Here is a 27,171-nt window from a genome sequence, read left to right as displayed (position 1 = left end):
TTGTGGTGACACAAGGCTTCTGCTTAGGCTTCTATGGAAGCCTGTTCAATGCCAACAGTTCAAATGGACCATTTTTCTGCCCACAAATACTCCCTACTCCAGTCAATCTGTGAACTAACTAATGCAGTAAGGCAAAAATTCACTGAGCATGACAGACAATGAAATACACACTCATTAAATCTGCTTTCCTATGCCCACATTCACAAAAAAAAGGGAAAAGGTTGGGTTCGTGGCTGAAGCATATGGTAAATTAATACTGCAATGTGAGCCATGAAAACTGTTGCATATTCAGAATTTCTGGGACACCCTGACAGGGAGAAGAAAATTCACCTTATTTTTTCTTCACAACAGTGTTTCTCAGACCAATGTTAATACTATTCTTCAGTATACATGCAAGGGAGATAGGTAAGGTTCAATACTAGACTATGGTTAATTATATAATTTAGGAAATTAGAGAGCATGCTATCAGAAGCAGGCAAAATCTTTTCCTATAGTAATTGGCATTTCATCTGTTAATCATTTAATCTACTTGTAGATTGTTGCAATATTGATGAAATGGCTTCCATCCATAATTTTCTGTCTCATCACCTTAATTTCTTTGTGGTTTCCCATCTATTCATGTTTTCTTTCAATTCACTTCCTAGACATATTCTATTGAACTTTCTTGCCTTGTATTCTTTATTTCATTGAAAACCATAATTTCCTTGTATCATTACTATAGTGGGACCTGATGATAATCACTGCGACCTCCAGTATTGTGATGAACCTGTGGCCGAGGGGATACGAAAAGAAGGTGCTTACTATATAAGGAACTCTACACTGTGAAAGGACCTTTTGAAAGGCAATGCCACTGAGGAAGCGTTTGAAAACGAGCATTGTTTTAATCTGGAAACTCATTTTGGTATCCTCACCTGTTTGATACATACAATTAAAAAGAGACAAAGTTTTTCAAAACTGAATTTATTGAACAACAAGCATCGGCCCTTTTTTCTTCTTGATACTTTGCTGGACTGCCAGGACTTCATTTGGTAATTCGCTATCACTGGCTTGGCAAACCTCACCTCAAACGATATCAAAGGAAAGCGTGTTTCCGTCTGACACTCCACCCAGAGACATTTAATGGCCTGCTTTTGAGTGCAAGCAATGCATCCTCAAGAAATGTTTCACTGTTCTGTCGCTTAAGCCTATCACTTTAGTACTATTCATATGTTAGAGTGAATGCATGTACCTCTTGCCTGTATGTGTGTACATCTGTTCATTAGAAAAAGCCAATGCACATGCACTTTACAAATGAAACAGGTGTTTGGTATTTGGTGTTTCAATCACGTATCTTTCCCCACCTTTAATACATTGGAATGAAAAAGCTGAGCCCTCACAGTATATAGGTGGACGTAGGGATAAGAATGACCATTGAATACATAACGAGAAAGGTCCTTCTCTCTTGGGGTATAAGAGGACATCTTGTTGGGTGAGATTCCACCGTCGGATCAAGGGAGGCAGGAACTTAACAGTTCTTCTTCCGGTCCCTAGGTGGCACTCACCCGGCCCCTTCAGTTCGGCCACTGCCATAGCTGTTCGCATCTCAGGCATTCATAACCACAACTTATAACCTAGGAACCTCCTAACAGAAGAAGAACTAGAGACACATAACAACTAACAAAACGGAAGAAAACACATTATGACATGTAGATAACTCTGCTCTGGGACAACTTCCAGATGCCCTGCGGCTAAGTATTTTTTCTTTTTTACTTGATGATGGAAGGGAGGAATCAAGATGTCCTCTTATACCCCAGGAGAGAAGGACCTTTCTTGGTATGTATTCAATTGTCATTCTCCTCCTGGGGCGAGGACATCCTGCTGGGACCGCCCATAGCAGTCCGTAAATTCAGGGTGGGCCATCGTCATCTGTATTAATTACGTTTTGCAGCACTCTTCGCCCAAACGCTGCTTCCGCTGAGCTGTAAGCGTCTATCTTGTACTGGCTAATGAAGGTCGAGGCGTTGGCCCACGTTGCTGCTCTGCAAATTTCAAGAATCGATGCTCTACCAAACAAGGCTGCTGAAGTTGCCGTACTCCTCACTGAATGAGCCGTAATACCAGATGGTGGCGTCAACTTCTGAGCCAAGTATGCTTCAGCAATGGCCGCTCTGAGGCAACTACCGATAGCCCTACTGGACAGCTTCGAGCCCTGGTTTGGGGCTGCAATAGACACAAATAATGAATCAGACCTTCTCATCTTCTCTGTTCTGATAATATAAGCCTTTAAAGAGCGCCGCACATCCAGAGTGTGCCAAGTTATCTCCTTCGGATGGACCGGGTTTGGGCAAAAAGACGGTAGGACCAAATCTTGGTTAAGATGAAAGTTGGACAGCACCTTCGGTTTGAAGGCTGGATCCGTTCTTAATACCACTTTATCCTTGTGAAAGATGCAGAGTTCTTTTCTGACCAATAGAGCTGCCAGTTCTGATATCCTTCTGGCTGAAGTCACTGCTGTAAGGAAGATTGTCTTCATCCTCAGATGTTTCAATGAAATGTCCATTATTGGCTCAACGGGGTGTCTCGTCATTCCCGTTAAAACTTTATTCAGATTCCAAGTGGGGAATCTATGGGCAATTGGTCCTTGGATTTGGGTGCCCCCTTTGAGGAAACGGATGATATGAGGATGCTTAGAAATCGGCTTGCCTTTAAAATTTGGAAGGACAGACACTAAGGCTGCCACTTGTCGCCGAAGAGTAGCCACCTTCAACTTTTGTGCCAGACCATCTTGAAGGAACTGCAACACATCTCGTAGTCTTGGAGACAGGTGATCCACCTTCTTCCGCCAGCACCAGCGAAGGAATGCTTTCCACGAGGCATTGTAGATCCTGTTGGTCGACTGGCGCCTGGATGCCATAATCGTCTCAACCATTTCCGTACTGTAGCCTTCCGTCATCAGGTGGCCCCGCTCAACCTCCAGGCGGTCAGTTGGAGCCATTCCGGATCCGGATGCCAAATTGTTGGAGCATGTCCGGCTGTACTGGGATCTGCAGCGGGTCCCGCACTGACATGCACACCAGGGTTGAAAACCACGGTTGTCGAGGCCATCTTGGAGTTATTAGTATCACCTCCGCCTTGAGCTCTTTTACCCTCACGAGCAGGCATGTGATCACGGGGAACGGCAGGAAGGCGTAAAGCAAGCCCTTTAGTCACTGGGCCAATAGTGCATCCATCTTCTCCGCTGAAGGATGGAAGTACCGGGAAAAGAACCTGGGCATCTGGCTGTTGTCCGCTGTTGCAAACAGGTCCAGCTTTGGCTGACCGAAGATTGATGTTATCCAGGCGAAGATTTCCGGCTTCAGACACCATTCCACTGCAGACATCGTCGCTCTGCTCAGCCAGTCTGCTTGGACATTTTCTTTTCCCTTTATGTATTCTGCCCTTATCGACAACAGGTTGTCCTCCGCCCAACACAAGGACTTCATGGCTTCCCTGTGAAGGTTTGAGGACCTGGATCCGCCTTGGTTGTTTAGGTAGGCCTTCGCTGCCATGTTGTCCGTTCTTACCAACACATGAGTGTTTTTTATTCGACATTGGAAGTGTTGTAGAGCCCTGAAGACCGCCTTCATTTCCAGGACATTTATTGGAAGTGTCGATTCCTCTGAGGACCATCTTCCCTGGGCTGAATGGCTCTCCAGCGTGGCCCCCCAACCCGGCATCCGTGAACAGTTGTTTTTCCAGCCTGGGGCCGAATAGTTTCCTTTCGACAGGTTGGCCTTCTTGGTCCACCAGGCTAAGCTGATTTTTACGGCTTGTGGTACCTTTAATTTCTTGTCCAGTTTCATCGAAATCTGGTGTTGGAATGGACGCAACAAGCTCTGAAGCTGGCGAGAATGCAGTCTTCCCCATTCCACTGTGCACAAGTTCGACACCAAGACACCCATCATACTTGCTAGCATCATTAGGGACGATGTTCTTCCTCTTATTATCTGATTTGCCAATTCTCTGTTTTTTTGTACTTTCTTCTCTGTCATGAAGAGTCTGGATGCCACCGTATCTATCAGTACCCCCAGATGCTGAAGGGACTGAGACGGGATTAGCGAGCTCTTCTGAAGGTTCACAACGAACCCGAAGTCTTGAAAGATTTGCAACGCGATTGCGGTGTGGCTGCTGGCTTGTTGGAGGGACTGAGCCCTCAGTAACAGGTCGTCTAAATACGGATGCAGGTGAATTCCTTGCTTCCGTAAATAGGCTACCAGGGCGATTAACAGCTTCGAGAAAACTCTGGGTGCCGTTGAGAGTCCAAACGGTAAAGCTCTGTACTGATAGTGGTGCTGACTCACGCAGAACCTGAGGAACTTCTTGTGTCCGTTCCGGATCGGAATGTGCAGGTATGCCTCCGTGAGGTCTAATGATGTAAGGTACTCTCCTTTTTGTATCGCTTCCGAAATGGATTTGAGGGTTTCCATCCTGAAGTGGCGAAGCTTGATGAAGCGATTCAGGAACTTAACACTGCTCGTCAGTCCCTGTTGGATTTGGGTACTGTGAAGAACACCGAGTACACTCCCGTCCTTTCCTCTCCGTGAGGTACGGGTTCTATTGCCCTGATGACGATCAGGTGCTGTATGGTGGCTTGAGTTCTTTCCAGGTTTGGTTTTGATCTTGGGTAGGGTGACTGAATGAAGTGATTTGGTGGGAACTTGAAGAATTCTATGGTGTAACCCTGTTCTATTATTTCCAACGACCAGCTTTCTGCCTGGTATCTTGTCCACTGATCCAAGAACAGGGCTAGTCTTCCTCCCCCCGGAATGATGGAGTCATGCCTTGTGAGGTTTTCCATCTCTTTCCTGCTTTGGAGGAGGGTTTCCTCTCTGGAATCTGTTGGAGTAGCCACCCCTGAAGTTCTGTCTGGCATTGGATCAGCTAGATCTCCTGTCTTGTCTTTGTTTGTTGTATGAGCCAAAGGAGCGAAAGGAGTTACCTGCGGGTTGGGAGAACCTTCTATCCATTCTCCGCAAGTTCCTTGGCATTACGCGCTTTTTATCACGTGTCTCCACCAGGACCTTGTCCAAAGACTCTCTGAAAAGTTTCGATCCATGAAATGGATAAGCAGTGACGATTGATTTCGCTTTTGTGTCTGCCTGCCATGCTCTCAGCCACAGTGTCCTTCTCGCTGCTGCCGCTGTGGCCATGGCTCTGGCGTTGAAGATGGATGCGTCCAGGGTGGCGTCTGCTAAAAAACAAGCTGCTTTTAGTACTCTATTCATTCCTTCTGCCACTCTCTTATCTGCTTCCGGCAACAATTGAAGCAGCTTCTTGACCCACATGATCGTGGCTCTGGATACAATTGAAACTATTGAAGATGCTCTTAGAGACATTGCTAAGGTTTCATGAGTTTTACGTAAGGCAAAGTCCGCCTTCCTATCCATTACATCTCTTACAGATCCCTGACCATCGTCCGAGAGAAGACCATAGGATTGCAAGCCCTACTACCAGGGCATCCACAATAGGGGTCCTTAATATTTCCTCTGCGTAATCAGGCATGGTATACAGCTTTTTGGCATACGCTGGTAACTGCCTGTTTGCCATGGGCTTTTCCCATTCTGCTCTGAATTTTTTCTCAAAAAATACGGGCAGTGGAAAGTTTCTAGGAACATCTTCCTCTGGGGGAAAATATTCTTTATTGCCATAAGGCCTTCTAGGGTCCTGATCCTCTGGATCCTCCGTCCCCTGTTTCCATTTTAAGTCCAATGCGTTAAGACATTTAGACAACAAATACTGATAGTCTTCTGGTTTGAAAAATCTTTTGGATACCTCAGGTAATTCCATAATTTCAATCACTTTTTCATCAGATAAAAACTCCCCATCTTCCTTTACTGAGGAATCATCTGCTGTAGATGGATAATCCTCCCTGTCAGGACTCCAATGGGTTTTTTTGCGCGCTGCTTTTGTGGGCCAGGAGGGTCTTTGTTCAACCGAGTTCCCATATTCCTCCCTTTCTGAGTCAGGGGAGGGCTGCCTGCGACATCTATGCCCCTCAGGCCCTCTTTCTCTTTTTTCTAACTGAGCTTGGACTACCTCTGAAATACAGGCAATTAATTCCTTAGATAATAAATGTTGCCCACTGGGCCTTACTGTACTCCTGGATTGGCTCTCCTCTCCTTCCTCCTAGGCCCCAGTCTCCTCAAGAGCAAGCGTGGACCGGGCCGCAGCCGCGGAGCCGCCCGCCCGATCTTCTTCAAAATGGCCGCCGCACGTCTTCTTCCTGCTCCTTTCCCGCGCATTGGACTTCTTGCGGCGTTTTGCCGCTTGCCGGCCTGGCTCTTCGTTGGCTGGTTTGGGGACGGCCTTCGGCGTGCCCTCCAGCTTCTTCGGCTCCTGTTCCGTGGGTTCCATCGGCGCCTCTAACTCCCCTTCGGATAAGAGGTTGTCTGCCATTGTTATCGAGCGGAGCCAGCAATGGAGCTTCGCTGGGAAGTTTTTGCCTTTAACGGCCTTTTTCCAGAGCCGAATTACCAACAGGGTGGCGGGGGGGGGGGTTCTTTCTTTCTTTCTTTTTTTTAAGAGGTGAGGCAAACACACAAACGGAGACTGACAAGGAGGTAGCCACACACGAGGAAAGGTTGGAAAGAAATAGGAATAAAGGTAGGATTTGAGGTGAAATCTATTCAGATCTTCCAGCTCAACTGCTCTCCCTCCGAGGCAGAAACCGAACTGAAGGGGCCGGGTGAGTGTCACCTAGGGACCGGAAGAAGAACTGTTAAGTTCCTGCCTCCCTTGATCCGACGGTGGAATCTCACCCAACAAGATGTCCTCGCCCCAGGAGGAGAAGGGGAAAAGACAGAGAACGCTGGTTGTGAATACAGTTCTGCTTCTACTGTAGAAGCAGGAAGGGTGAGTTCTGCATATCTTGTTATTGTAGTTCACTTATTGTCAAATACTACTGGAATTAAAACAGTCTTGCATGCATTTGTCCCCCTTCCCTTATTTATCTCCTAACCTAACACTGCCTGTGTATCCTTTTATTAGGACTCACTGCCTACATTAATTTCATGTTCCTCTCCAGATGGGAAGAAATATTTTGCTTGAAGACAGCTTTGACATACTACAAAGGTCCAAAAAAAGCATTGCTGATTGACAGAGCTGTGAAGCCACAGCTTTGGCTTCAGTTGTGATGGGGCCATTATTCTATGGCATGGTGTTAAAAGCTGAGCCTGCCATGAACAGCTGAATGGACTCCTGTCATCAGCCCTCTCATTATAGCATTCTCATTGGAAGAAAGAACTGGTCTGCAAAGGTAATAATCATTCAGATACTTAATTTTACAGCTTAGGAAAGAAAAACATTTCTCTTACTATATCTTGGTCTTTGTTAATGTGTATAATTTTTTTTAAAGAGAGACACTAAATTGACTTCTTTTTTTATTCCCTAGCTCACTCATTTACTCTGTATGTACCACTGATCTCTCTAGAAAAGTGTAGGATATCTCCTGTTGAGTTTCCATGCAGCTGCTTTTCACTATAGCTGGTTGTAGGAATATTCATTTTTATAGCATAACTTTTTATGTCGATCAGAAAGTTAAAAACTGATGTCTGTTATGTTATTATTGATCGTGAACCTCCACGAGCCAACTATGTTGGGGGTGGAGGTATATAAAGCTGATTATAAACAAAATAAATAAAATTCACAAATTCAAAAACAATTCTGCAGCTACAACAGGACAGATCCAAGTATATGATGGGAAAGGGGATTTAAAGCATTCATCTATCCTCTCATACTAGAAACTCAGTTTTTCAAGGTGGTAAATCAAAATGTCTAAAGGAGAATTGAGAGTGCACAAAAACAACATGGTTAGGGATATACATTTTGTTTTAAAAACAAACTATTAATATTTTAGAGCCAGTTTGGTGTAGTGGTTAGGAGTGCAGACTTCTAATCTGGAATGCCGGGTTCAATTCTGCATTCCCCCACTTGCAGCCTGCTAGGTGCTCCCCACGGCACTGATAAAACTGTTCTGAACAAGCAGTAATATCAGGGCTCTCTCAGCCTCACCCATCTCACATATAAGAACCAACTCTTCTTCTTCTTCTTCTACTATGAATACACTAATTAGAAACAGCTTCATATACAGTAAAAATGTGCTCATTTCTCTCTTGGCTCTCAGTAACAGATTTCCCAGCTCATCAGTTGCCTTTAATTACAGAAATATTAAATGGCAAATTAATGTTTACTATTTAAATGTTTAATAATTGCTTATTAATTTTCATGCTTAAAATGGTACTATACATGCAGACCTTGACCATATCTCTTGTGATAGGTAAGCATTCACAAAGGGTATACCTTCCCCACTCTAAAATTCAATAAGATATATGTAGCCATTCTCCAAACAAGTATGCAACACCTCCCTGCCACACCACAGGAAGTGATGCCACTAGAAGTGCCATCACCACTCATGTTAACAGGGAGCCTTGAGTGAGAGACAGGAGACAGTTTAAGGTGTGAGTAGGCATGCAAGCTCCACCCCCTCCCAGGTGCAGAAACCATGAGAGTTCTCACTCATTGCTCAGATTGAAGGAAGGGGGAGCAAAGGAAGCAGCTGGTTCCCCAGCTTGTGGAAGGCAGGGAAAGGGCGTGGACCCTCTCTGGAGCTCCCACGGATCCTGGGGGTCCATAGACATCTAGTTAGGAATCCATGATCTACAGCAGTGGTTCCCAACCTTTTTAGCACTGGGGACCGGTCAACGCTTGACAATTTTACTGAGGCCCGGGGGGGGGTAGTCTTTTGCCAAGGGATGTCGCCGCTGCTACCCGAGTCCCTGCTCCATTTGCTTTCCCGCCACCACCCCTGACTTCCTGCCGCCCACTGGGGGGCACTGCCAGCAGCAGTTGCGCAGTGCCATGCTGAGGGGGAGCCCCAGCCATGGCAGCACCAATGGTCAGCCAGCGGCAGAGTGGCAGGGCAGCCCCTGAGGCAGCAGCTGGGGAGGAGGAGCCACAGCCTGGTACCAACTGATCCACAGACCGTTACAGGTCCCCGGACCGGGGGTTGAGGACCACTGATCTAGAGCAGTGGTCCCCAACCTTTTTATCACCAGGGTTGACAATTTTACTGAGGCCCGGTAGGGGGGGTTAGTTTACTCCTCTACTCTCAACCACTGCCCTAACGCTCTCTGATCGCTATGGTAATGTTTAGACATCCCTTCAAAATAAGATACAGACATGCCACAACAATGAACATAAGGAACATTTTATTTTCATGCAAATTTTAACTCATGACAATGACAATTCAATGGGAACCCTGAGCTTGTTTCTCTGCAACGAGATAGTCCCATCTGGGAGTGATGGGAGACAATGACACCTGAAGTGTGTTGTAAAGGGCCGGGGGGGGGGATGAAATAAAGGACCGGGGGGGGAGAGAAGGCATCCTTTGCGGCCCACCTCCAATTAGTTGACGGACCACATGTGGTCCGTCGCCCACAGGTTGGGGATCGCTAATCTAAAGGATATAGTATTTTGTCCACAATGCAAAAATATTTAAGACCAGCAATGTTGTTATTACACATCTGGGATCGACCACACTTTTAAAAGCTTAGAAGTGCTATGTAAATAAATAAAAGGACTCTGAAAGGTTAATTCTTCACAGATCCAGGAAGCCTTGAGTGACAGCCTGTTCCAAGAGATCTGATTGGCTAACATCAGCTGAGCAGAGAAAGATTTCTGAACTGGACACTGAGGAGAGATGCAGTCTGATTTCAGCCCTAGCTGAAAAGACTTGAGAATTGACAACTTCAGAATTCAATCCGGACCGAGAGCTGAAGAAAGTTCGTAATGAGACGGAGACTCCCATTCAGGGAAATGAAAGGAGATAGATCTTCTAATAAGGAGAATTTCTCTACCGAGGCAAGCAGTGAGTTAGCTCTGAAGAGTGCAGAGATTTCAGTTCTGGTGTGGTTAGCAACTGCCTTTAAAGGTAAAGGTATCCCCTGTGCAAGCACCGAGTCATGTCTGACCCTTGGGGTGATGCCCTCTAGCATTTTCTTGCCAGACTCAATATGGGGTTGTTTGCCATTCCCTTCCCCAGTCATTACTGTTTACCCCCCAGCAAGCTGGGTATTCATTTTACCGACCTCGGAAGGATGGAAGGCTGAGTCAACCTTGAGCCGGCTGCTGGGACTGAACTGCCAGCCTCATGGGCAGAGCTTCAGAGTGCATGTCTGCTGCCTTACCACTGCGCCACAAGAGGCTTGAAATTTATATTATAACCATTTTAAAATATAATAAAACAAATTAAAATTTAACATTTCCACCATTTCCACTACCCCATTGTCTCTTTAGTCATTCTATCTGGGACCGTGATGGTGTAGACTCCACGAGCGACTCCACAGAAGTAGCCTCAGCTGCCATGAAGGGCTCATATGGACAGAAATATATTAAGCTAGCTGCTTATAAGCAATGTTAGATAATAAGCTGAATTCCAGAGGAGTCACCTTGATGACACATTCTCCAAAGCAGCAAGAGAGATTCTTACTACTTTTAGCTATCTCCAATGTCTAGGGCAAAGCGAAACCAGCCAGTTGCTGCACTTGCTACAGAACTTACACACACACACACCCCTTAGCATGAAGTAAGAACCTCGTTCCCTCAAAGAAAGGCAGATCTTTCATTTTGAAGAGAAAGAGAATCACTGAGTTTGTCTGGGATCCCTACAAATTTATGGATCCCTACAAATGGGCAATGCCCACTCAATGTTACTGAGAATTAATGGTGGAGGGGCACGTTCAAAGACTAAGTGTATTATTCAACATCATGAAAAAGGAGAAATCTGGAACTTGAGCAATTGTTTACAACATATTGAGAATGTAATTGTATTTGATAGCATAATGTTAAATGCCATTCCTCAGATTAAACTCTCAACAGTTCCCAGAAAGCAGGGCCGATGCTCCCTTAGAATTCCTGCAAGGCCTCCTAATATAGCCATTTCTGAATAGTAGCTGTTGTCACCACTAGTATTATCAGTTACATTAACTAATATCAGTAGAGTTTCCATACCCAATAATCTTAGCAGTTTCTTCAAACATATTATTCAAGCACGAATATCATGGGAAATCTTTCCAGGAATAAAACCTATTAAGAGTTTGGGAAGTGCACCAGTGGCACAATTATGTCATTTGTTTGTAATTCCCCAAACTTTGTAGCTAGAACTCGAGATCCCCAGCTAATGGAATTTTACTCAGTCAGTGTGACCTTTTTAAATAGGGAAGTCCCATATCTCTGGATTCTTAGTTCATCCCCAGAACTAAAGAGGAGAAAATCTTCCATTCAGCAAATATGCTGTTTCCAAGTGTTCTCTAGCTGATATAGATGTTTGTTTCTCACTAACAGGGATGTACCAGGTTCCTCTTTCTTTTTCACAACTCTGCAGCCTTCATAATATTCAACCCCTGCCACAACAATTTAGGCTTCTGGCAATACTCTCCCAAAGAGAACACTAATAGTCCCAGAATGTGTGCTAGCTAACTGTTCACTCCTTCCAGTTTGGAAAGCCAGTTTGGTGTAGTGGTTAGGAGTGCCGACTTCTAATCTGGCATGCCAGGTTCGATTCTGCACTCCCCCACATGCAACCAGCTGGGTGACCTTGGGCTCGCCACGGCACTGATAAAACTGTTCTGACCGGGCAGTGATATCAGCGCTCTCTCAGCCTCACCCACCCCACAGGGTGTCTGTTGTGGGGAGAGGAATGGGAAGGCGACTGTAAGCCGCTTTGAGCTCCTTCGGGTAGGGAAAAGCGGCATATAAGAACCAACTCTTCTTCTCTTCTTCTTCTTCCCTTTTCAATAAGCCACTTCTTTACTGCTCACTCTCCCGCCTATTATGCAAGGAGCCCCAGCTACTGCAATTCTTTCTTTCCTTTACTTTCTGTCTTTTTTTGCTGTCAAGTTACACCCGAATTATGTAGACACGGTAGGATTTTTAAGGTAAGAGACAAAGGTGGTTTCTCATTACCTGCCTCTGTATAACATCTCTGGTATTCCTTGGTGGTTTCCCATTCAAATACTGAACAAGGCCAAACCTGCTTAGCTTCTGAGATCTGACGAGACTGCATTACTTCCTTTAGAATGATAACGCTATGGTAATTGCTACCACTTGCCTACCACAGTACTTCACAAGGTTTGAAGCTTCCTCTAGTTCCAGTTCCTCTACTGCAGAAAGAACCACTTAGGTTGGAGGCTGAATGAAGGGGGACATCTGGATCCACCACACTGCATAATATATATGAGTACCAGATACCAAACTAGTGCTTGCCTTCTCCAACTGAAAGGACTAAATGACAGCAATAGTTAATGGTACTGCCGTCTTTAACTGCCACATGTCCCATCCAACAACCTGCATGTGTGCTGGAAATAAGTCCTATGTGTTGAGGGCAAACAGTGAAAATATCTATGAAGTTCAATCATGTCACTAGCCTCCACCCTCAATTACTTCAGTATCTTTAAATGTCCCATGGCGCAGGGTGCCGCGGACTAAATAAAACAGTAAGGCCAGGTTGGGGGGAGTTAGGGCGGGCTCTGTCCGGGATAAAAACTCGGAGGGGCGAATCAGGAGCCGCAAAGCGGCTCCTGATTCGCCCCTCCAAGTGTCAATCCTGGACCAAGGAGGCAATGGGGAGGCGCGCAAAGCTGCCAGAGACTGCTCGTCAATGCGGGGAAAGGAGCAGGGACGCCGCATCGAAGACGCAGCGGCCCTGCTCCTTTCCAGCCGCACACCCTCCCAACTTGGCCCGGGAAGTGGCCCAAAAAGAACCAGCTACGCGGGGGCCGCTCTGCCTTCACCTCACAATTGTTCCCGGGGGGGGGGGGGGGTCTGCGCCGCCTATTCCCAGCTGCTCCACCAGTCGGGAGGCGGCTGAAGATCCCTGCCATTGGGGAGGGGGGGCTCTGCCGCCTTCTCCCACCCGCTGCAGCAGAAGCCTCGCCATTGCTCCCGGTGTGCCGGGGGGGGGCGCCGCCTTCTCCCGGCCGCTCCAACGGCCGGGAGATGGCTGCCGTTGCCGGGGGGGGCCTGCCACCTTCTCACTGCCGCTGCGGCAGAAGCCTCGCCATGGCTCACGGATGAAGATGGCTGCCATGGGGAAGCAGGGGCCCTGTCGCCTTCTCCCGCCCGCTGCAGCGGCCTCGCAGCCTGAGGATCGTTGCCCCGCCGTGGCTGCGCTGTGACACAAGGCCGGACGCCGACCACCTCACCCAGATGCTAGGCCGCCATCCTACACTGCCTACCGCGCCGACGACCGCTGCCACTCCCGCTGAACCGACACAAGGTCAGTCTAGCGCCCATTTTATTAACAAATAAAATGGGCTTTAACTCTAGTTTCAAAATATTACTACAATTCTGAAGAATGGCTTAGTAAACTATTGGTTTGCAACACGCAAGTGTTCAAGCAGGTGGTCATGAGTGATTAATGTTTTCTTGTTGGTCAAGTTATTCATCAGTCGTACACTTCTCCAATTCAGTGTAAACAGTTACCATTAATATTTTTACTCCCACCCTCTAAAAAATTATGCAACAGGCAGTCACACTACCAACACTTGCACAAAGATTTCCTATCAGGTAAGAATAATTTTGAAAAGCTAAATGAAACATTCAAGGATTCCACAGAGTAACAGGAACTATTTAACTGCATTCAGTTGTCTTGGATAAACCAAGCTTTGTACCTGAGAAGTATAAATACAGCTTCCTGGTGTGCTTGTACATTTACTTCATTCCTCACCATCCTTAATCTCACACAGGCACAAGATTTTAAGGTCTTGGAAGCTTTGGATCAAGTTCCAACTCAGTAACCCTTTTCGATTGGAGATAGCAGGGACTGAACCTTTGACAAACAAATCATGTACCTTTTCATTGAGCGACAGCTCCTCCCCACTTTCAGCCTTCAGCACTGCAAGGATCAAACCAGTTGCAGATGCTTTACTCTCTGTGAGCAAGGCTTCCAACTGTGCAAGCAGGATTTCAAGCCCAGGAGGTGCTTTGCTCAAGTTCAACAGAAAAGAGTTTACATGGTAGTCCTTGTTCTGAGACTTTAAATAGCACAGAGTTTAGTACAATCCAAAGCATTAAATAAAAATGTGCAGCATCTGCAAGTCAAGCAGAAACTATGCTGATCCAAATTTTGCTCACTGGCACAACTTCATTAGTGCCCAATGAGACAATCTGGCATCAAGCCTCCACACTAGTAAGAAGCCCTTCACTGACATACTTCCTGTCTTGTTTCCTGTGTCGTGCTGCAATTGCAGGTGGGGCTGATGTCTGGAAACATGCTTAGCCTCAAATGTCTATCTAGAGATAGCTGGAAGTAAGTTGTTTGTCACCTGTCTTGCCATCTCAATCTTTACAGGAAAGCCTCTCAGGATATAAGCAGCAGGTGGAACTGTGATTTCAAAACAAACTTGTCATGTCTTAATTCAGATCATTTTTTATTGGTATAAGGTTGCATAAACCTGAAGACTTCATAAAATCTAACTCAGAAGTCAAATTTTAGTTGACAGAAGATATAGCATCTGGACTGGGCACATCAAAAAACACGGATTGTTCTTAGATACTAGGTTCTGAGTAACATGATAGCATGGCTCCAAAACAGAATCACATTTTGTTGCTAATCTTAGAATTTTCTCAGGCAGGTACAAGTTGCCTTTTTTTGTACAGAATTCTTCCCCTGCCTTATATACTAGCTTTAGGTCCTAGTTCCAAGTCACCAATGTTTGGCCCAACGTAGTGTTACTCTTACCCAACAAGTGTGTAGAATACCTGCAGTTATCCCTGTACACAGCAAAACTCCATGCCTTGAAAGACTGAGGGGACCTCGGATGAGTTTCACTGTAGCCAGATAAATGCAATTAATTCCATAAGGGATGAGCACAACTGCAATATCAAAAGTCACCTGGAAAAACAACATAAATGCATCCCAAATAGAAGGATCTTTAAAAGGCAGGCACAAACAATACTACCCGAGACTTCTAACCAAAATCAGGAAATGAAAAGGCTTCAGAGAGGCCTATCTAGTTCCTCCTTTGTCTAGTATTTATGTAAGCCTCAAAACAGAACAAAATGTTACTGAGTTTTAGGGCTCATTAACTGTGTGTTTCCTGTAATGAGCAGCTTATGAAAGGGAAAAGGGAAAGAGGGTGCATGCAAAAATAGATTAGGCACTTATGTTTTGTATCAGAAGAAGTGGAATAGTATAACAATCTATAGCACTGCTCTTTGTGTTAACCACACAAAACCAGGATATGCAAGTTTAACATTAGTCCAAAGGTGTATCTGTACCGATGACTAGAACATCAGACAAACTACTCCTTTATCCTCTCTAGATGTTCCACTCACCCCCCCCATTAAGTGATGAAAACAGAGATTCAATAAAACAAGAACAAAGATTGAGTCCAGTGGCACCTTTAAAACCAAAAGTTTTATTCAAGTTTCATGTGCACACATACTTCTTCAGGGATATATCTATAGACAGATGTATATCTATATATGAGAGAAAGATAGATCTAAAGAAGTGTGCATGCATGTAAAAGCTTGTACCCAGAATTAAACTTTGTTGATCTTAAAGGTGCCCCTGGACTCAAACTTTGATCTGCTGCCTCAGACCAACATGGCTACCCATATGAATCTATCAATTAAACAAGAGAGTGTTTTCTCTTCCCCTCCCCCAAGAAGCTGATTAATAATAAATAATCATTCCTGTGGTGTAGTGGTTAAGAGCTACTGCTTTTAATCTGATGGGCCAGGTTTGATTCCGTGCTCCGACACATGCAGCCAGCTGGGTGACCTTGGGGTAGTCACAGCCCTGATAGTGTTGTTCTGACCAAACAGTCCTGTCAGAAGCTCTCTCAGCCTCAACCTACCGCACAGGGCATCTGTTGTGAGAAGAGAAGGAAATTGTAAAGCACTCTGAGACTCCTTTGGGCTGCGAAAAGCAGGGTACAAAAACCAACTTTTTCTTGAATCAAAAATTGAACTGTTCATGTTCTTGATTAATTTGTACAGAGGACTAAGATCTACTGAAGAAGCTAACTGCAAGCTCAAGACAAAAATTATGTAATCAGTTTGTACTTGCTTCATATTTAAAAGATCGTTTCCCTTTAAACACTTTTTTAACATCCTGTAGAAAAACAGATGGCCTAGATAGGCATATTCATCCAAGAAACGTTCCTATGAAAGTTTTTTAAAGAAATAAACGGCAAGCACTAGAACTGAAGAGAGGGTGTGAATCTTATCCAGATGAATTACTGAATTTACAATGTGCATGCATTTTGAGCCAAGTTTAAAATAGTTGTAGAGTTACTAAAAATCTTTGAAAGCCTGGTCAAATAGAAATCCATTCAATTCTAAAATCACTAAGGCAATTCCAACAAAAGAGAACGTTGTTGCATCAGTATTACTTCGAAAACTTAAATGCTATACTGCATAGACTTATGGTATACTGAGATTATGTCCTTATAAACAGAACCAAATCCTTGGCACTATATATTCTCAGTTGTGATGGAAAGGGCCATCAAGCTGCAGCCAATTTATGGAGACCTTGTAGTGTTTTCAAGGTAAAAAATGGGCAGAGCTGGTTTGCCATTGCCTGTCTCCTACCATTTCCCTGGTGGGCTTCCTTGGTGGTCTCCTATCCAAGTCGTAACCCAGGCCAGCCCTGCGTAACTTGCGGGATCTGATGAGTTCAGGCTACCAAGAGCCATCCGATGGTGATCATTCCAACTGACTATGTATTTATGTATTTATTATTTATTTATTATTTATTATTCTATTTATATACCGCCCTACCAGTATACTGGCTCAGGGCAGTGCATCAATAAAGCAATTTAGAGGGAAACTGATGCAGCAAAAACACACCTTGCTTCACTAGCACTACTGAACAGTCATATCATGAATTGTTATTTTTCACTGAAATAACAACTAGTTATTAACTAGTTTAACAACTAGTTAAACAATAGTCTGAACAACAAAGTGCATTTTTCATCCCAGCAACAGCAACATCAGTGTTCCTTTGCCAAAGTGCAGATTCAATAGATGAGAGAGCCTGAATTTTATCTTGCCAATTAAATTGCATACACCTGCAATGACCCCCTTATAAAGAAACCCAACCTAGCACCAATGCTTCCAACAAAATGGTGAGTAGCTACACCTATATAAAACGGGAATGTGTGTTCTTCAGCACAACAACTTGCTAACATGCCTGTTTTAAACTGAAGGCTGCTTTTAAACTATTTCTGTCCATACAGTCCATTTCAATTATATCTCCTGTGTGGCAAAGCTGTCCAGGGAAATGAAGCTCTTAATTGGTTTCAATTATCTACATTTTTAGTTGTCTAAATGTAGAAAGCATCACTGCTGTGAAAAATTGATATTCAATGCTTTTGACTTCCATATCGCCTCTCTTGAGAAGGAAGGACTCCCTGGAGAAGAGCCTAATGCTGGGAGCGATCGAGGGCAAAAGAAGAAGGGGACGACAGAGAATGAGGTGGCTGGATGGAGTCACTGAAGCAGTAGGTGCAAACTTAAATGGACTCCGGGAAATGGTAGAGGACAGGAAGGCCTGGAGGATCATTGTCCATGGGGTCGCGATGGGTCGGACACGACTTCGCACATAACAACAACAATCTCCTCTCTTCAGTGGAACTTTAACTTACAGTTTGTGCTGCTAAACCAACTTTTTGTATATCAGTGATAAAAGAATCTTTGGTCCTCCAAGACAGAGGCACCTGGGTGCCCCATAAATTGCTACGTCAATTATTAGAAAAGCTGTTAACTCATTCCCAAGAACCCATCAAAATTAAAAGTGCTCAGACACTGAAGCAACAAGCCCCAAAGGGAAAGAAAGCATCATGCAAGTAAGGAAAATTTCCAGAGAACATTCCACTAAGAAATGCATTAAGCAAAGTTCTTTCCCCAGGCTTAATGGCCAATAACATTCAGAAACTTTTTCTCATTTAAAAATGGTGTGGAGTAATCAAGGGAAACCAGTTGAGTGTCTTATTTTTAGACAAAAGCTAAAGTCACCATTCTAAACCCTCTTATTCTCGAGTCACTGGATGGAAGCTGACTCCTTTGAACTATAGTTTAAAGGCAATATCCTTCAATGATTCAACACTCAAAGAGCTCAAAAATTTAGGATAAATGCAAAATCGTTTACAGATTTTTTTTTCATAACCCAAACTTTCCACTGTGCGATGTTCTCCCAAGTTGGCTTTATTTGATTGGGCCATGCTTGATTTACAAGCAGCAGTTTTGTGAGGGCACAGTATAGCCTTCTGGAATGAGCTGTTATAACACTAATAAACTTCAGATATCTTTATAATAATGAATGTGTATGGTATGGCATAGCCTAACAGAGTTCTATATGACACACAAAAAAGGAAGGTGAGACTGCTTCTCCCCAGCTTTTTTCCCTTCAAATAAGCCAAAAAGAGGCCCAAAATAGTTAAGAGAACACCACCCTTAGGTTACTTAGCTCCAGGGGGTCATCAGCATCTGTGTGAGAAGCAGAAATGGGAAAGTTTTGAAAAAGATGCTAAATGAACATGCTAAGAACATATTTACAGCCAAACCACCAAAAAGCTTCAACTCAGTGATAATAAAGCAATCAACCCGAGCACACACACCACATTGAGCATCTGTTGCAGTTATTACCCTACATCAGAGAAACCAACCAATACAAAAATATTTGTTGTGGGGATGGGGATGCGATTACTGCCCTGCACAGGCAGCTAACGCTGATAGCCTTTTATCAGAAAAACAGTAACAGAAATGTGAACACTGGAGGCTGACTAAAGCCATTTTATTAGACTGGTAATAAAATCAACTGTTCTCTCCCCTATCAAATGAGTGAGGGGGAAATCAAACTTCAGAATAATTGTTGGAAGACTTGCATTTCCATATTTTTTACCTGTCTTCCAAGAAATTCAGGGAAGTATACATTATTGTTATGGAGCTTCCCTCATAACAGTGGAGCAAGATATACTGACAGAAAATGTGGCCCAAGATCTCCTAATAAAATTCAGAACTGAGTAGGGATTTGGACTTGGGTTGTAATCTGGTGTTCTAACCACTAAACAACACTGCCCTCTATTTCTTATATGCAACACACCTTCCTTCCACATTACTCTCTGTGGCATGCTAAAGAATACCAGCAAGCCTCCCATCCAGACACTGACCCCCCAATTTGTTTAGCCTCAGTAAGGCTGCTGTACCAGGTGCCTTCAGACCATGCCCTGCAGGCTTTTTCAATCAGGGTTTTATGAAACCGCAGGGTTTCTTGATGGCCCTGGAAGGGTTTCCCAAATGGATGGGAGTTAATTTTTAATATATATATTTTTAATGTGTTAAACGTTTATCAGGAGATATGACCATATATGGTCATGTCAAACTGCCCCTCTCCCAAAATGGCCAGTGATGGACCTGGAGGGGCCCCGGATAGACATGTACACAGCTATGCTTCCCAACTATATACCACACAATTGTGCCACTTCTTGGGTTTCTCAAAGCCTGAAGAATGCTTGAGAGGTTTCTCAATGGTAAAAAAGTTGCAAAAGACTGATCTAGTGAAACTGATCACTGATAACATTTCCTGGAGAAGCAACTTTCCCTAGTGTATCTTTCTGGAACAACCATACTGTCACTGACTGACACATGGGCAGCTGACATAAATCCTATACTCAGACATGACTTTACACTATCAGCTTACAAAAATGAATCCTTGTTGCCGAGCTTTCTTTGTAGAAAAGCCTATCAAGCTTGCCTTTTATTGAGCTTCAAAAGGAAGATTAAACCTAGTTCTCCAGAGGTTTTGATGTGCAGCATGCTGCTGGAAATGTTATTCAAAATAAACTGCCAAATTCTTTTATTAAATGTATTGTTGTGTTTTGTATTTATTGCTGTTTTTGTTATACTGTTTTATGTTGTTTGAGAACGGTTTTGTGAGCCTTGGTTCTTTATTTAAAATTTCTGTCCCAGCTATAAATACCATCTTGCAACAAGGATTTGCTGATAAAAACCACTTGCAGAGCACCACTCCAACAGTCCTTAATGACTTCACTCTATTTAAAGTATTTACTTACCAGATTTCATGTGCTGTAATGATCTGAAATTAACAAGCAATTCCTGGGTTTTTTTAACATTAAGTACAGCATTAACAATTAGTATCCAGGCAGCAAGATGTCTTGCGTGACTGATTCATTTACCACTCTATGTGAAGCACAGTCTTTCCCCCCCCCCCTCCAACCATTCCAAGTTAATTTCAACAGTTCTTCAGTTATGCTTAAGCTTAAACCAGAGTATTAAAAATTCTGTGCTTGAGTACCATTTTACATTTCTGTCTAGCAAACAATGCACACTAATGTTTCAAGGTACATTTTTTGTGCTGTTCTCAAATACTGTTTGAATAAGAATTGTTCTACCTTGGAAATCCAAAAATAAATTCTGCCCACCAGAAAAGACTACTCACATTTGCCATATTTTCTTTCAGTTTGGAGATTTGTCTGCTCTCTCTCTTTTTTTTGGGGGGGGGGGAGCTGTTCAAGAAGAAAAACTATCACAAGGGTCACTCTGGCCAGCATCAACATCTGTCATCCATACTCCCACAGAAGAGCACAACTTGTTCAGGGGGGGGGAGGAAATTACCAAACAAAATCCTGCAGGAATATTGTTAACAAAAGCAATACTAGTTATCAACTATGCAACAGAAAAGAACACATACCATAAGTCAGTGGACTGCAGTTGCCATAAACAAAGATTTCAATGTAGTTACATTAACACAGTCCATTTCATCTAGAGAATACTCTTATGACCAAAACTTTCTTTCATGATCTACATGATAAAGTGTGGAAACCCAAAGACTCAGGAGTGAGGCAGCGTTTTTTATAATCCTTAACACGCCCGCGGTGCCGCGGGCGCCGTGGACTAAATAATTCGCTAAGCCCTCAGGCAGAGGGCTTTGTCCGTGATGAGGAAGGGGCCGGATTGGCCCCTTCCTCCTGACAGACCATCGGCCAGGCCAATTGGCAGGCGCAAAGCGCCTGCCAATTGGCCCGGCCGAGTCCTAACCTGCTGAAGGAAGGAACTGCAGCTCGCAGGAAGGAAGGAACTGCGGCTCGCAGTTGCTTACTTGAGGGCGGCCTGACGCGTTGAGAGGTGCGAAGCGCCTCCGACGTGTCAGGCCGCCGGCAACGGAACCCATGGCAGCCGCGCAGAGCGCGGCTGCCGGGGACTCCCTGCCCGGTGGGCTGAAGTGTCGAGAGGCGCAAAGCGCCTCTCGCCGCTTCAGCCCGCCCGCAAAGGGAACCGGCGGCAGCCGCGCAGAGCGCGGCTGCCAGGGGCTCCCTGCCTAACGACCTCTCTGTAGCTCTTAATTAGTTAATTTTCTTTACACCACCCCCCTCGCACCGCGCCACGAAAAAAGCCCTGCCTAGGAAATTTCCCTCCTTCGGAGAACTTGGCCGAGCGGAAGGCCCGGAAACTACTACTCCCAGCATGCATCGCCGTCAGTTAAGCGTGCAGGCGGCCCATGAATGCGGCGCGGAGCGTTCTGGGTTTCGTAGTCCCCCAGGGGAGCCCTTCCTTACAATGGGTTCGCCGATGTGTCTCGCCGCCCGTGTCGAGCACCCGCTGCCGCCGCCCGGCCTCAGCCTCCTTTTCTCCCCAGGCGTGGAAAAGGCGGTGGTGAGCACCCCACTCGCCTCGCCTCTGCCGCTGAGGGACCCGTTTCGGCGGGGTGGGCGGTGCGGCGCGCGCGCGGGTGTGAGGTCAGAGGCAGATGGAAAAGGGAACAGACAGAATGGCCGCCGCGGCTCCCGCTCCCGCGGCCTCGCAGTGCCGGAGCCCCCGCTGCATGGCGGAGCGCAGGGGCGTCCGCCGCGAACTCGACTCCTGGCGGCACCGGCTCATGCACTGTGTGGATAAGAGAGACGGTGGCGGATGGCCGAGAGAGCGAACGGAGGAGAGGCGGCGGCGGCCGGGGATGAGATGGGAAGGGAAGGGGAGCAGAGCAGGGATTTCCCCCCCCAGCCGCTCCCGCCCCCTCCCCCCAGCTTAATTCGAGGGGCTCTGAGGGGGCGCTCTCCCCGGGCGAGGCACGCCTGTCTCAGGGGCGGCGTGTGTCCCCCTTCGCCCGGGCGCCTCCGAAGCCGGCATGGCAGCTCCGTCGTCTAGCGCCCACTGCATTAAGCTGCAGCGGGCTTGATTGCTAGTAATTTAATAATACTACTACAGGAGAAACCCTACTGTGTTATGCTAAATTCACCTAGCTAGCTGAATATCTGCAGGAGAAAATTTCATGAATCAATGGCATCCATCTTGGATCCCTGCCTAAAGTTGGAGGTCACATGATGAATTTGAATTTCAGTTGAATTTAAGTAAATGGGAGACATTCTGGGCATCATCTACCTAGGATAAGCTGTGTTAAGAAAACAACAGGATGTAAATGTAACTAATGCATGTGTGCAACTGATCTGGCACAACTATCTATCCTAACCATTGTGGCCCTACAGTGATTGGGGAAAGGGCCGGTATGTGGAGCATGTCCAGGACCCTGAGAGTGTCCGTCCTCGGTTTCCGGACAGATGGACACACTCCGCAAGCCAATCAAGGTGGACCCTGGAGGAACCACTCTCCCTAGCCGGCCACAAGCCTCTCTGCCACCATCGCCCCACACAAGCCTCCCAGCCGTGGCCAACTTGCCTCCTCCGGCCCACCCAGCTAGTGTCGGTGGCGGGCAGGAAGAGCCAGCAGCAGCAGCTCCAGAGGCGCCACTTAGGAGGTGGCCGCGCTGGAGATCGCCAAGAGGAGGCAGCAGCACTAAAAGCATGGCACAGCCTGCAGCAGCACAGGGTCCACAGCAGCGCTCGCTGGACCTGCAAGTTGCTGCTGGCACTGGTGGGTAGGAGGTCACGGCTGTCGCTGCGCTGCCTCACAAGTCGGGGATGAGGTGGTGGCGGTGGCGGCCAGGCCAGCCCAGGGCCTGCCAGCCCCAAGGACAACATGCACTCGCCCATCAGCCTTGGGAGGGGGAGGGGGCGAGGGGAAGATTGTCTGCTTTGCACCTCGCCAGAATTGCCTCCCCATACCCACCTTTGTCCTGCTAGCGCCCGCTACATGTTGGGCTGCAGAGGGATTTCTCCCTAGTCCTTACCAAAAGTTCTCCTTATATTTGTCAAAGGGCCATGTGAGTGGCCCCTGTCTGGGTGCCTGTCCAGGTGGTGTGCAGGCCCTTTCTAGCCAGATCTTCCTCTCCAGCGGGCCAATCCAGAAGCACTCAGCAAAGCTGGGTGCGTCCAGATTGGGCTGGCACCTGGAGCACCCGCCTCCATCAGGTGAGCGCCAGCCGCTCACCCAGCCTCCAGCCCAGAACGTTCCTCGCCGCTGAGGAGAGCTCTTGGATGGCTCGTGCCCTTCCCCCCACCTCCGCGCTGACACCAGCAGCCAGCCGCAAACCACCGCCAGCTCCTGAGGTGTGCACCCACTGGGGAGGCCTCTCTGTCGCTGCGGGAAACGCCTCTCCCTGTCTCCCTGCCACTGAGAGGGCCCTTCACACCACCAATGCCACTTACCAACAGCCACTGCCACCGGGAGTGCCCCTTCCCTCCCCGTTTGCCCTCCCACCGCCTCTCACTGTGTTGCCCTTGCCACGAGAACCCACCCACCCACCAGCTCCCAAGGGCCACGCCCGCTGCCCGATCAGTTCCTGGCCCCAATTCCCCCCAACGCACTGACAGCCCTGGCCGCACCACCTATCCACTACGAGGAGCGGCAGCTCACTTCCCCTCCCCGTTGGCCCAGAGAAGGGACGCGATGGTGGAACTCAGCGGCCTCACCAGCCCTACTTTCCCAGCCCTCCATGGATCCGGATGCTCCAGTGGGAAACAGGAGGAGCGGGTGGCGGCAACTAGCACAGTGGACTAGAGACCATGACTCGCTCGCCCAACAGGACGCCACCACCCCTGGGATAGAACACTAAACTTGCCAGTTTATGGACCCAACCCCATCATTATCCTTAACACTATGCCAATGAAAATGTATTGGTCCACTTTGAGGACTTACCATACAAAACTATAGTCACTCTACTGGCTGCCCATCAATTACTGGACTCAATTTAAAGTAGTAGCTCTTCCATATCTGGGCCTTAGACCCTCATATCTGGGAGTCTGTCTCCTCTCTCCTATGTTCTCCCATGGCAGATTCACTTGCCTGAGAAGTCTTCTAGAGATGCCAACTTGCAAAGGGCAAAATCAACAACAGCCTGTACATGTGCCTTTTCTGTTGTGGTCCCCACCTTGTGGAAGGGCCTGCCTGAGGAGATCAGGAAGAATCCTGCTATCCTGGTTTTCCACAAACTATCCTGGTTTTCCACTGAATTATGCAAGACAGCTTTTCTACATAGAAAACAGGGTTGCAGTGCATAAAAGGATTCACAAAATTAGTTTGATAAATTATTAGAGATTGAGTTCTGTACTACTGTGTAGTTTGCTATAAGTAGGATCTTACTATGTAATTTTACATCATTTAATGTGTCATGTTAACACATATGCCTTGCTTCAGTTCTGCTTTTAGATTTCTGGTTGGTTCTATAAACCTAACCCCCAAAGGCTCTCTGCCTATGCTCCCCAGAGAGCATTATGTTCAACTAATAATTCCAACAAGTTGGTGATCCCTGGCCCCAAGGAAGCGCATCTGGCCTCAACCAGAGCCAAGGCTTTCTGGGTCCAGGACCCCACTGGGAGGAATGAGCTGCCAGAGGAGATCAGGGTCCTAGCACAGTTTCCCAGGGCCTGCAAAATTAAGCTCTTCCACCAAGCTTTTGGTTGAGGCCCAAGTCCAACCACTTCATCAAGTGACAGTCAACACTTAGTTTTACAATGTTTTCGTTGCAATTTTTATCATTTATAAGTTAATGAGTTGTTTATGTATGTACCAAAAATTGGATTTATTAATTTAGATTATTAACCACCCTGAGCCACAAGGGAATGTAACATAGAAATGTAATAAAATAAATAAAATTGTTTTGTTTAGTGAATATCCCATTCTGTTAATTGTATTAACTGTGTAATCTGCCCTAAACCCTAGTGTAAAAGGTAGACTATAATGTAAAAACATTTTTAAAAAATTAAGTCTCAAAGCAGTTCTATGCCAGGGACATCTATGTTACATTCTATGTCAGGGACTAGTTATAAAAGTCAGAAGCAGTTTTGTTCATCCATTTAAATGAAGTAAGCAACATACACTAGATTAAAATTCTTGTGTAATTATTTTGTCTCAGAGAATTAACCAGAAGCAGAATCTATTGAAAGCAATGACAAATCTGACCAAATCATAAACTTATTTGACGCTACAACACAATTTACAAAATAGAGATAAAACTTTCCCAGTACCCAACCACATTCACAAGAGAATATACAACATTACTGATGCACAGTATTAAATAGCTCATAAGGAAAAATAACCCAATATCCTATGTTTACTTAGCCAAAAGAAGTTCCCAAAAATAATTTAGGCATACTTCTAAATAAATGTTCTTAGAACTGTTTATCAGTATTACTTTTAGGGACAAAAAATATCAGATACTATCAATCTTTCCAGATATAGTAAACAAAAACCTTATTCTTGCAGCTTTGTATTCCCGTAAATAAAAAGAGCGGTCTTCCGTCATCCTTTTCCTGCAAGTTCCTCCCATGTTGGCAATAGGAGTAAGGAAATCACCTTTGTTTTACCCACTTTAAAACAAAGGTGATTTCCTTACTCCTATTGCCAACAGTTCTCTAATTTAGCGATCCCCAACCTGTGGGCCATGGACCACATGTGGTCCTTCGACTAATTGGAGGTGGGCCCCAAAGGACGCCTTCCCCCCCCCCCCCCGGCCCTTTACTTCATCCCCCCTGGCCCTTTACAACACACTTCATTGTTGTGGCGTGTCTGTATCTTATTTTGAAGGGATGTTTAAACATTACCATAGCGATCAGAGAGCATTAGGGCAGTGGTTGAGAGTAGAGGAGTAAACTACCCCCCCCCACCGGGCCTCAGTAAAAGGCGTTGAGTGGTCCCCGGTGATAAAAAGGTTGGGGACCACTGCTCTAATTCCCTTCTTTTTGGGTTGACTCTACTCAACAAGCTATACCCAGCTATTGAGGCATTGCAAAGGACAATTTCAGATGTGAATGACAGAATCAATAATCACTTTCCTTGGAAATATACACGAGAGCATAACAAAAAGACCAGCTATAGGGGAATTGAAGATCTGCGTTTAGAGGAAGAAGTATATGAGCAGTGATGTCAGAAGATTAATTAGTTCGTACTTTGAAGCCTTTTACATCTAAAGCAGGGATAGTCAACCTGTGGTCCTCCAGATGTTCATGGACTTCAATTCCCATGAGCCCCTGCCAGAGTTTGCTGGCAGGGGCTCATGGGAATTGCAGTCCATGAACATCTAGAGGACCACAGGTTGACTACCCCTGATCTAAAGAACAGTTCATTCAGGCTCAAATGTTTTACAAAAAGCTACGCAAAATTAGTAAACCAATATATCAAAGTATGTTAGAAGCAAAGGTGTTGGTAGAATGTTTGGTATTGAAGTAATGGATGAAAAGACACCATATCAAGGCACGTCAATTCCATACAATTGTTAGTGGGTTTGTCATGTGTCATACCCCTCCTTCCAAGTAAGCCTTTCTCAGTGTAAAATGCCCTGCTACCTCAGCAGAAAAGACCAAATGAAGATTTTTCTGCATGACAAAATCGGGCCAATAATTGACTTACTTTGTTTTTCCAGGATGATTGCACAAACCCAAATACACACAGTAGCCATATTTAATATGGAAAGACAGAGCTTTCATTGATGAAATTATAGCAATCCAAAAAGCATTTCACTTACTAATGCATGTATGTACATAAAAATACTCCACAGGATGTTCACACAATTGTTCACATAATGAACCACCGAAAAGGATGAGAAAATGAGTGCTTCTGGTTGGGTTTTACTTCTACCAACTTGGGCAACAACAAATGCTCTTAAGGAAGAGAACACCAGAGACACCTATTTCAATCTCTGTTGGGGGAGGGGCAAGCATGACAAGAAAGACTCTGTTATTGAAGCACCAGTTAACAGAAGTGGTCATATCAAAAGGGAGGGGAACACTATTTTCAGTTACT

General features: G+C 45.6%; 1 protein-coding gene across 1 annotated transcript in view; it reads right to left on the bottom strand.

The window, feature by feature from the left end:
* The window catches only part of GNAI2 (G protein subunit alpha i2), a 165,583-nt gene that overhangs the window by 137,148 nt on the left and 1,264 nt on the right, over positions 1-27,171 (bottom strand). The gene's annotated exons all lie outside the window — the stretch shown is intronic.

The sequence above is a fragment of the Paroedura picta genome, chromosome 3, assembly GCF_049243985.1.
Source record: "Paroedura picta isolate Pp20150507F chromosome 3, Ppicta_v3.0, whole genome shotgun sequence".
Classification (NCBI taxonomy): Eukaryota; Metazoa; Chordata; class Lepidosauria; order Squamata; family Gekkonidae; genus Paroedura; species Paroedura picta.
The sequence above is the reverse complement of the archived record's forward strand: the minus strand, read 5'-3'. Positions and strand labels throughout refer to the sequence as shown.